This window comes from Cynocephalus volans, chromosome 12 (genome assembly GCF_027409185.1).
Source record: "Cynocephalus volans isolate mCynVol1 chromosome 12, mCynVol1.pri, whole genome shotgun sequence".
Classification (NCBI taxonomy): Eukaryota; Metazoa; Chordata; class Mammalia; order Dermoptera; family Cynocephalidae; genus Cynocephalus; species Cynocephalus volans.
The window spans coordinates 47,783,364-47,796,289 of NC_084471.1; positions in this window are offsets into that span (position 1 = coordinate 47,783,364).

Genomic DNA, 12,926 nt, shown 5'->3' on the forward strand with positions numbered 1-12,926 from the left:
AAGAAATACTGTACTAATTGCACTTTAAATCCATTTTCAGTACACATAGATAAAAGAGAAGTTAAAAATTTACCTTAATCATACCTAACCTAGCTGAACCAAATTAGTTCGCATTTATCTGTTCAGTTATAAAATTCTACAATTAGCTTTATTGAATACTAGAAATGTGTATAGTGGCACTGGAAATTATCTTTTAAAATAATTTTTTCAATAGGTACTACTTGTCATTTTACTTATACAAATTTTAAGCATGTGAAAGGATATATAAGATCTTTTTGTTTACAGCTTCCAGTTCACCCTGATGGGTTTCCTTAACAGAGGCTTCTGATGTTACCAATTTAAATTCCCCTATAAACTTGATTTCTGGATTTGTCCCTAAGTAGAGATAGCCTTGGTTGACCTTGATTATATTATACAGCCATCAGCAAGTTCATTTTATAAATCCAACTATCCTATTATGTCAGCATTAGTTGGTGTGCTAGTTTTCTAGGGATTCCCTAACAAAGTACCAGAGATTGGGTGGCTTAACAAACAGATACTTACTTTTTCACAGTTCTGGAGCCTAGAAGCCCAAGATCAAGGTGTCAGCAAGGGTGGTTTTATTCTGTGGCTTCTCTCCTTCTGTCTTCTTCTTTTCTGGTACCTTCACATGGTCTTCTCTCTATCTGCACATATGTCTGCTGTCGCTCTGTGTGTCCAAGTTTCCTCTTCTCATAAGGACACCAGTCAGATTGGACTAGGGACCCCTCTAAAAGTCCTCATTTAAACTTAATCACCTCTTTATAGATTTCATCTCCAAATCTGGTTACATTCTGAGGTACTGGGTTTAAGAATTCAATATATGAACTTTGAATAGACACATTCAGCCCATAAAAGTTGATATACTTGAAGTGGGATAGTCAAGAAGAACACTGCAGCCTATTTCTACCTCATCCTTCACTAGCTTGCAATTTTTGACCTGGAAAAATTGTCATACATTATACGGCTGGTGTTAATATCATATGGCATCATGACTTTTTATGTGGCAGTTTCACAATTGCTTGTTTTTCCTTTCCTGAAAATATATATATTTTTATTTTCTTATATACTCTTGAAAAATGACTGGGTCTCAGAGACAACTGGAGCTGGGAACTCAGAAATCATGGAGATACTCTATGCCTTTTTTTTTCTCATTATTTCTGAAGATCTCCTTCATTCCTATCTTTCTCTCAATAAATGAACAGCTATACTTCTCTGGCTTCTATATAAGTAAGCATGATCTAACAACTCCAGAGATTTATAGCATTCACCTTCCAACACAGAAAGCAGAGGATATCTCAGCTTTGCAGTTCTGATATGCTAAGGAACATGCTTATTGGCTCGGCTCACTTTAGGACACATCTTAGATGGAATGACATTGAGAAAAACACTTTGTAAAACTATGAAATTCCTCACAGAAGTCCCATGGATGGAGTGAGGGAAGGAACAAGTTGGGCAGGAAATCCCATGTACATACACAGTATTACTTAAAAATGTTTTCTTACACGAAGGTAGAACACAGCATGTATAGCTTCATAAAATGTTATTGAACTGAAGCGGAACCTTCACAAGTAGTTTTACCATCCTACAAAAAAATCATTTTTTTTTATTAGCACAAGTCTTTGACAAAAGCATTGTTAAATTTAATTTATTTCACCATCGCTGGTGTAATAGACCAAAAATGCCATGCATTTGTTTTACTGAAACTGTACATTTGTGGAGCATAAAGTTGCTTTCTATGCTTCTATTTCAGTAAATATATTCCAAATTAGTTTTTGTAGGGCCTATTTCAATGACAATAAATGCTTCTCTATTTCTCCTCCTCTCATTTTGTCTCCTCTCCTTTGTCATTGACAGATGATCTTGTGAACATGATACTGGGTCAAACCTTGATAGCTGAATGCCAGACTTTGGCTTCATATTAATATTAAATACTTAGTAGTATATCAGGTCAAAAATCTCTATATCATTTTTTTCAAAATATTAACTTTTCCATGAATTAAGTATTGGCTATTTTCTATTCTCAACATCATTCTGGCATGAGTTAAATAAATAAATAAGCATTTCCAGATTTTTAAAAAAATTAAAAAGACAGGAAAATTTTGGGTGCTGAATATGCCAAAATATCAACTCTCCCAGTCCTCCTCTGAATACCCAAATCTGTGTTAAATATCTTTCCTAACTATTCCATAGCTCTCTGTGCAGACCCTCTGTCATGGCATTTATCATGTTGTATAGTAATTACATAGTTATCTGTCTTCAGCAGTCTTTATGATCATGTATCTCTAAGGCAATAATTGAATCTTATTCATTAATGAGCACACAATCAGAGTTCAACATATAGTAAATGAATTAATAGATAACTGAATCAATTATGACCATGTCTAATGGCAGATGTATTCTCTGTTAGACAGCATTACTATTCCCGAAGAATACCCCCGTCCCTCACCCACCTACTCATTTTATAAGAGATTATACAACTTTATCCATTGCCTTTTAACTTTCCAGTACATCCTTTGATGAAGATATTGATGTTGTGTTTGATCCCACTAATGTTGGCTTTGGTGATACGCTTTGGCCAATGGACAGTGAATGAATACAGTGCACACTATATCTCTAATCAGAAGCTTTAAGAAGCACTGTAGTTTCTGTCATCTCTTTTACTATCTTTCCTCAACCAAGTGAATGGCATGTCCCAAACAGGAGCCAATCCTTCTGCCTGAGTTTTGGAATGCGAAGTCACTGGGGCAGAACTCAACTTCAACAGCCAGCCAATACGTACATTTGTGTGTGTGTGTGTATTCCTGTGATCTTGAATATCTTTGCAGGAACACAAAACTAGATAATGCACATTCTTAGATAATGACACTGCAACTCACACTTACATGTACCTATTTCCCACCTGCGATTCTCACTGTAGAGCAGTTGCGTTTCTAATGCCTGTTTTTGGTTGATGAAGTAAAATTTACACATTAATACATACTGATGTCGAATTTGCACCTTGCCCGCTCCCATTCTGTAGAAGCTCACTCTACTCTTTCAAGTCATTGTCTCTTTATCTTTCACAAGCCTCCCAAACACCACCCACGTCTCCATCATCCTTACAAATCTACATCTATCGTTGCTGTCTCCTCTCTTACCATAGCTGATTTCTACTGCTCTTATTTGTATCCCCCTGGTTACTCCAGTGTTATTTTACTTGTTTTTCATATGTGCATCTTTCGTGAAAAAGCTGGTCATTCATAAATAGTGGAAATCAATCAGAACATCAGGAGGTTAAGAGCTCAGACTTTAGGATGTGTCAGAGATAGCCTATTAATACTTCAACAATTTAGATAATCAGCAATCGTGGTCACATTACCTAACCTCTCCTACTTAAATAATTGATACAATACATCACTTACTTCAGGAAGTTTTCCATGAGAACATATCTGTAAAGCACTCAGCCACTAGCTTCCCTCAAGTGGAAGTAATCAGCTCCTTGCCCGAGCTGTACGCAGCACCCAGGTGGATGCTTCTGTCTCAGCACTTCCTTGTGCTCAATATGTATCAGTAAGTGCATAGGGACTTCTAACCCTATGGCTCGAGGGGGTAGTTCTTGAGAAATGGGAAATGAGAGCTGGTGTAGAAGAGCTTCCTTTTTTAATTTCTCCAATAGATAATTCTTGACAAATTTCACAAATGCTTTACCTAAGTACACAGTAAAATTGGTACCATTCACCTTCAGTAGTCATCTTTTCAGTAGATTTACATCCTTCCCATTTTACGACAACCTTTTATCTTCACACTCTCTTCTCCTCTCCCTGTAGAACCCTCTAGATACATTGCCTCAATATTATCTTCAGGTCTTTGTTATTTTGTGTGTGGGTTTGTATGTACATATGTATATATGTATCCTTTTGAGTCCTGGAGTGGGGTAGGAGGAGACTGGCACAAAGGGGAATGTTCTCTCTAGAGCTGAAGTGTTTGGAAGTAAGTGCATTCAGCATTCTTTCCAGAGGTCTGAGAATTCTGCGAGGATAGAGTGTAACCAACTACAGTTTTACTATCCAACTAAGTTTATGTTAAGTTGATAACAAAAACTTAATTCCAAACTGTTCCTGCAGGCTTATAGTTCAATAGGTTAACTACCACTACCTTCATTTCCTTTTTTTCTCTCTGAATTTCTGCTTATAGAACACCATTTTGCATTGAAGGATATATTTCCAATATTCCCTGCACAGAAAACTAGTCATATTGTAACTCAAAACTCCACGCCAGTAGCTGATAGAATGCAACTCTTCTATATTTTGCAAATTTTATTGTGCCTTTATATTTCACCAATGGGTAACATGACAAGTTATTTTAGTTTTATTTTGCATTGCTTAAATGTATATATATTTTTTGAGAGAGGCCAATACCTCAGGAACTAAATAATGAGCGCTGTTTGCACATAATCAAGTGATACACTCATGATCAAGAAGATAAATATTTCTTTTAAGATACATCTTTATCCTATAATATTCAGTAATATTATTACAGTTATTTTAAGCATAGGGGTTAAACAATTATTTAAATTAGACTGAGATTGACATATGAATAGAGGAAACTTGTAAAAATTAGCAACCACAATTTGAGAAGTGGTAGTAATTTTAACACATAGGAAAATAGACACTACATACCTGATCTTTTTAAAAATTAGCTATTTTATATTCCTCAACCTTTTTTTAAATTTAAAATAATAGCACAAAACTAATAAATAATTTTGTCCTGAGTAGCAAGCAAAATTCCAATAATCAGTAGTCTTCTTAAATGTTGAAAAGAATTAGAAAAAATATATATTTTTTCCTGTAATTTTGTTAATTTAATGCTGCATGATCCTCACTTTGAGAAAAAAAAAAGTAGATAATTTTTAAATAAAGGGGCATTTAAATTATAGTGATATTTAAAGATCCTTGGTGTTAACATGCTTCAATTAATGACGAATAACAATTATTATTCTGGGCTTGTAAAACCACTAGGTATACCATATAAGCAAGTTTACCTCACTGAGGTATCAGGTTGTCCATTAATTTGTCTTTGAAATACATCCTGGGCAAGATGTGCTCTGGAGATTGTCTAAATTAATCTGGCCTCTTGAATGTGCAGATGATAATGTCTTCATAGTGTATTTTATTAAAGACACTGAATAACCCTAAGTACTCAGCAAGCCTGTGATGACTTATAACGTTACCCATTGATTAATATAATATAAAAATAATAATTCAGCTTCCAAATGCCCTGGTCCTTCACACCTAAATAAATGGAACTATCATTTTTCCAGTTGCTCAAACCAAAACCATTTGGTATTATCTTTGATTATTCTCTTTTCCTGAAACTCTAACCTACTCTAAGAACAATTCTACAGACTCTAGCTTCACAACAAATTCAGAAAAATCTACTCATTTCTAATTTTACTATTATAATTCTAGTCAAAATCACTATCAGCTCTCATCTGAATGACTGCAGTATCCTCCTAAGTAATCACCCAGCTTCCATTCTCTATTCCCAACACAGCAACCAGAGTTATCCATTTAAATTTTAAGTGACACCTTGAGAACTTCCAAGTCCAGAATTTGATATTCTCGTGTTGCAATTAAAATAAGTAGAAACTCTTATCTTTGTCTTATGTTTTATATAATTTGACCTGATTTTATCTCATGCCAGGCTACATCTTACTACATTACAACACTGGTCTTTTTTTCTGTTCCTTGAACCCAGTCTATTTAACCCTCATTGTTTCTTTCCTATGATCTTTAAATGAATAGTTTTTTCTATTCATCCAGGTCCAGATCAATTGATGCCTTTTCAAATGATTCATTCTTGACCATTTTAACCAAGGAAATGTCTAATTTTTTTTTTTTTGCCTTTTTTGTAATACTCACCACTATCTGAAAAGATCTAGTCTGTCTTGCTCAAAACTACAAAGAGTTTCTCATAAAGAGAAGTCTCTTGACAAAACTCTTGAATGAATAAACCTAGTACATAATGCAGATTTGCATCCCTTAGGTGGCATATGAAAGAAAAAGGTGCTACAAGAGCAGACACAGCCATGACTGTAAAATCAAATCCAAATAGTTGTATAAATCACAAGTCAATTATCTCATTCTTTACCTTTTGCTTAAATAATGTATACAAAGAACATAGCCGTTAGATAGTAGTAATATAATTAACATAATTAATAAATATAAGTAAAGCAACACAACAGTACAATAAAACATGTAATGAATGACAACTATGTGTAAGGTAGTGCTTTAGATTCTAGGTATACATAACTTTCTCTTAGTACATGGCAAATAGGTGAAATAATTATTATTTTTCCAGTTAGCATCAGGATTTTAGTTCTTCATGATAATTTTAATGGCCCATAACAGAAATCACCATTTGTCTTTTTTCTCTCAAAAATTACTAAAATGACAAGATGACAATACCTATTTAATAGTATAAGAAGTGTTGCACAGAATTTCTTTATAAAGTAAAAAGTTAATCAATAGTTGCATATATAAATCTATTTTTAATTTATTGATTTTTCTTGTTTTTATTATTCCCCCTCTTTTTTTTAGTAATCAGGATTATCTTAGTTTCTTAGCCAACATTAAGAAATGTGTTTTTTTAATTAATATTAATAGTAAATAATAAAGGCCATTATTAATTAAAATGAATGTTAGGGTAAGCCATGAAATGAAAATTAGAAGACTTTACTTCATCTTTAGGAAAACCCAATAGTTCTAGGTTTACCTAAACCCACCTCTATTACCCCCAGAAATAGAGCATATATACCTCCATAATTGGGGAAAAATATTAGTATAATTTAACTTAAAAAGTAAATTAATTATCTTATCACTGGAGTATAAAATATAAATTCATTTATTCTTTTACTAATTTTCTCAATAAATATTTGTGAAACACTTACTGCATTCTAGATGTTAGGCTGTATATACAGGCAATTACCAAGAAATAGAAAGCATCAGAGAATATGCAGAGGTTTTTTTTAACCCAACAGTGTGACATACCAAATAACCATTCTATTTGTGTCATCTTGCTTTGTTCACTTCACCACTCTTATAGAGCAACAGATTTACGGCAGGAAGCAGCTGACATGTTTCTTGTCTTTTAGCAAGCACATGATTATACCTCCTTATATAATCAGCCTCTTAAATGAACTACTTTACAAAAACATCTCCACAGAAGGAGTTCCATTTGAAGTATTTTTAGAATCTCCAGTAAAAAATTATCATCCTCAAAGACTAGATATTTAAATTGGGGGTAAAAAGCATTTGGAGTTTCTACCCTCCTTCTAATTGGGTTGCCTAGATAATCTTCTGAAATTATTGGAATTCTTAAATCTAAGCATGGATTCTTTCGAGATATTTTGTAGATTTTTCATATCTCTATTACTAACATTATTAAATACTTAGCTTTGTACAAACAAATGGCAGTGAGTGATTTTGTTTTTCTATAACAATTCTTTCTGATTGGAGAGTGTGGGGAAAATAGAATAATTTAGTCAGGCTCACTCCACATTCCTTGTAAACAAGCTGTGTGCAGGTGGAGTTAGTGCGCATGTGCACCAATATATCTTTCTAGTTAATTGCTATTGTGTGTTTTTGAGTTTGTGAAGCAGAGTTAGCCCTCAGAGCTTGTGCCAAAAAATAGAGCATGTTTACTCTGCTGGCAGCTGCTCAGTTTTTCTTTGGACTTCACCAGTAGCAGTGGAGTTTCTGAGTTTCTCTGTGGACTGCTTGGCTCATAGTGCTGTGTGTGCTAAATAAAGACACCTCTTTCTTCAACTAAGGCTCCAAGGACCTTTTTGCTGGTTACCTAGCTCATAGACCTGCATGTGAAGGGTTTGTGAATGGGCTCGAGGGGTCTGTGAGCACCAGAGACCCAGCTCTAGCTTGACAATTGGTGGTCTGTGACAGGATTCTGAGCAAGTACAGGAGCCAAGAAGTCCTTGGAGAAGGAAGAAATGTGGCTACCTAAGAACATGTTGTGCCCTGTGGCCACTTTCCTGTTGACCAGAATCTGGTTGCTGCTCACCGCACTGCAAGTCAGCATAGACCAGGCAGTACAGCAGAGAACCCCTTGGGAGGGGGAGGAAATGTGGCTGTCCTTGAGCATGTGGTGCCCAGTAGCCAGTTTTCTGCTGACTGGAGCCTGGCTGCTGCTCACTCTGCTGCAAACTGATTGAGAGCTGAAGAAGAAAGCAGAGTTGTTGGAAGCAGGGACAATTATCCTGGAGGATGACGTGCAGCAACTGGAAGATATGAAGCGAAAAGCAGAGTTGTTGGAAGTACAGATAAATGTCCTGGAGGATGACGTGCAGTGACTGGCCACTCCAGCTTCTCACACCAGGGAAGACAACAAACCCAGTGGTGAGTTGGGGGAGGCTGTGCATCTCCAGGCATGACCTGTAATCATCAGAAAGTGAAATGTGAGCAGCCTATGGGACCGGGCAGGCAACCAGCGGGCTATCCACAGGTGACCCAATTTACCACCTATGTCCCATATTCCCAGGTTGAGTTAGTTGACCTGGGGAGACAGTTTTGGCAGAAACAGGGGGAGCCCTTGCTGCTTGGCTGCTGAGGTTATGGGACCTAGGGGTGGATAGTGTGGTATGCTCTGGTGAGGAGATGAAAAAATTGGCCCCCGTTACCATACACCTGTCCCTGAGGCAGAATAGTTGCAGGTATGCACCAGGGCCAGATAATCACTCCTTGATGGACTGGGTGAATGCAGCTGCCTGAATTGTGTGGGCAAATGCTGGAGAATTGCTCAAGATTGTTAGTAAATGGCAAACGTATGCTGAGTTAGTTCAGATAATTCGAGAGTTGAGGATGCGGCAGTCCATGTTTAATGTGAACACTCGTGGCCCAGACGATGAAAATCTTACAGGAAGCATGAGAGACATAGTGCTGCAAAATGTCCCATCAATGTCCTTTGGGTCACTGATGGCCATACTGGCCCCATACATTGGTTGTCCTGTACACGAGGTAACGACCATGACAGCCAGCTTGGGTGAAGTAGAGGACAGAAGACAAGCAAAAGGGGTCCGAAAGGTGGCTAAGACCAAACCCCCAAGAAATGCTCAGGATTTTATCACAAAGGGACCAAGCAAGACAAGCCATAAGCAGATGTGGCTTGACTTGCTTGCAGCAGGGGTGGATAGCAAGAAAATTGACTGGCAGCCAAATGCGGTCCTGTTTGCCTTGTGGCAGCAATTACGCCCTGAACGGCATTTCACTAAACATCCAGAAACATCCCGTAGCAAGGTACGCTCAGTGGATTTAAAGGACTTTTTGGTTGCTCCTGAGGAAGAGGATGAAATGTTCAATTTCGAATAGAGAGCAGGCAAACGTACTTGTCTTTTGGGGGCAGGCGAGGAACGGAGGCCTCATGCTGAATTGGCAATACATTGGTCAAGGACAAATGTGCAGCGTGTTTTGGCATCAGTGGATACAGGTGCAGAATGCAGCCTGACATATGGCAATCCAGATAAGTTTCCAGGGGCCACAGTTCGTAAAGATGGCTATGGAGGACATACTGTTGAGGTCAAAGCTGTGTCATTGCCATTGGGCATAGGAAGATTACCCCCTCGTGTATACACTGTATATGTATCCCCTATAGCTGAATACCTGTTGGGTATGGATGTACTTCATGGTTTGCACCTGCAAACAACAGTTGGAGAGTTTTGGCTGTGGATACAGACAGTAAAGCCTGTCTTACGAGGATATGCTAAACATGACCCATAAGTGTTACCGAAGCCAAGATGAGTAGTTAATGTAAAACAGTATCGCCTACTGGGAGGATATGCAGAGATAGGTGCCACTATATTGGAAATAGAAAAAGTTGTCATTATTCGTCCAGCTCATAGCCCATTTAATGCTCCGGTATGGCCAGTGAAAAAGCCTGATGGTACCTGGAGAATGACTATAGATTATCGAGAACTGAACATAGTAGTACCTCCTTTGCATGCAGCTATGCCTTCAGTTCATGACTTGATGGATCAACTGACAACTCAGCTGGGGACTTATCATTATGTATTGGACCTTGCAAATGGTTTTTTCTCTATTCCAATCTTGGCTGATAGCCAAGATCAGTTCACCTTCACCTGGGAAGGAAGACAGTGGATCTTTCAAGTATTGCCCCAAGGTTATTTGCATAGCCCGACCATCTGTCATGGTTTGGTGCCTGGGGACCTAGCCAAGTGAACTAGGCCCAGCACGGTTACAATGTTTCACTACATTGATGATGTGTTATTAACTTCTGATTTTCTTGCAGATTTAACCCAGGCAGCTCCAAAACTGCTAAGTCATTTAGAACAATGTGCGTGGGCCATGAACACAGCCAAGGTGCAAGGACCTGGGCTTTTAGTCAAATTCCTGAGAGTGGTCTGGTTGGGTAAGACAAAAGTCATCCCAGAAGCTATTATAGATAAGATACATGCATACCCTTGACCCACAACTGTAGCTCAGCTACAGACATATTTAGGACTTCCGGGGTATTGGAGAGCTTTTGTACCCCATATGGCACAAATGGCATGCCTACTGTATGCATTAACAAAGAAAGGAGCCCCCTGGGATTGGACTGAGGAAATAGGACAAGCTTACCTGGCTACAAAAAGGGCAATACAGTAAGTACAGGCTTTACAAGTGGCTGATCCCACTAAGCGTTTTGAGTTAGATGTACATATAACCCAGGAGGAGTTAGGATGGGGTTTGTGGTAGAGACAAGACCAATTCCGAACACCTGTAGGATTCTGGTCTCAGCTCTGGAAGGGTGCTGAAGTGCATTATACCCTAAAAAAAAGCAGTTAGCAGCTGTGTATTCTGCCTTGATAGCCACTGAAGCTATCACAGGAACTGCCAAAGTCCTAGTAAGGATGACATACCCCATAACAGGTTGGCTGTGCACGTGGGCCACAAACCCTAAAACGGTGTAGCTCAGACTCACACCCTGTCTAAATAGGGAGCATATATAGAACAAAGGAGCACTGTGTCAACGAGTCCTCTGTCCAAAGAGTTGCAAACTGTGCTAGGCCCAGAAGAGGTTGTGGCGGAAACTTTGACATAACCATTACCCATGGAGGTGGAGACTATACCTTTCCATGAGGGACAGGGACCTACCACAGAGTAAGCTTGGTATACAGATGGCTCTAGCATGGGACCTTCAGCATTGTGGACTGCTGTTGCTGTCCAGCCCTCAACAGATACCATGTGATATGAAAACCACATAGGGCAAAGCAGTCAATGGGCTGAACTGAGAGCAGTATGGATGGTGATAAAAAAATGACCCTGGGTCATTAACCATCTGTACTGACAGCTGGACTGTGTACAAAGGTTTAACCCTTTGGATCTCTACTTGGAAATATCGACCTGAAGAAGAAAGTGGAGTTATTGGATGCATGGACAATTATCCTGGAGGATGACGTGCAGAGACTGGAAGATTCGAAGTGGAAAGCAGTCATTGGAAGTGTGGATAAATGTCCTGGAGGATGACATGCAGTGACTGGCCACTCCAGCTTCTTCCACCAGGGAAGACGACGAACCCAGTGGTGAGTTGGGGGAGACCATGCGTCTCCAAGCATGATCCGTTGTGCATCAGAAAATGAAGCACAAACAGCCTACGGGACTGGGCGGGCAACCAGCAGGCAATCCACAGGTGACCCAATTTACCACCTAGGTCCTTTATACCCAGGTTGAATTAGTTGGGGAGACAGTTTCGGCAGAAACAGGGGGAGCCCTTGGCTGCTAGGCTGTTGTGGTTATGGGATCTAGGGGTGGATGGTGTGATGTGCTCTGGTGAGGAGATGGAAAAATTGGCCTCCATCACCATACATCCGTCCTTGAGGCAGTGACTGCAGAATAGCCGCAGATATGCACAAGGGCCAGGTAATCACTCCTTAATGGAATGGGTGAGTGCAGCTGCCTGAACCGTGTGGGCAAATGCTATAGAACTGCCCAAGATTGTTAGGAAATGGCAAACATATGCTGAGTTAGTTCAAATAATTCAAGAGCTGGGGATGCGGTGGTCCATGTTTAATGTGAACACTCATGGCCTGGACAATGAAAATTTTACAGACAGCATGAGAGACATAGTGCTACAAAATGCCTCATCAATGTCCTTTGGGTCACTGATGGCCATACTGACCCCATACATTGGTTGTCCTATACATGGGGTAACGACCATGATAGTCAGTTTGGGTGAAGCAGAAGAGAGGAGACAAGCAAAAGGGGTCCGAAAGGTGGCTAAGACCAACCCCACAAGAAATGCCCAGGATTTTATCTTAAAGGGACCAAGCAAGGCTAGCCATAAGCAGATGTGGCTTGACTTGCTTGCAGCTGGGGTTGATAGGAAGAAAACTGACTGGCAGCCAAATGCGGTCCTATTTTCCTTGTGGCAGCAATTACGCCCTGAACAGCGTTTCACTAAACATCCAGAAACAGGTAGCAAGGTACACTCAGTGGATTTAAAGGACTTTTTGATGGCTCCTCAGGAGGCAGATGAAATGTTCCATTTTGATTAAGGAGCAGGCCAAGGTGCTCATCTTTTGGGGGTAGGCAAGGACCTGAGGCCTCATGTTGAATTGGCAATGATCAAGCTGATGCACTGGCTAAGGTAAGGTGGCTGGAGAGAGCTCCAGCAGCTGATGTGGCTGGGTGGCTTCATTGGAGAATGCAGCATGCTGGCTGTGGGGCTGGGTGGTCAATGTCTCGCCGGGTGCCAAATTAACCTGAGAAAAAAATGTCTCTGATGGGCAGATGTGCTCTTGATAGCAGATGGGTGCCCCGATGGGCAGATGGGTGCCCCTGATGGGCAGATAACTCGTGTGAGAGTTTTCCTGACACGGTGGCAGGTGAATTTTTTGGGACCACTGCCAAAGTCAGAGA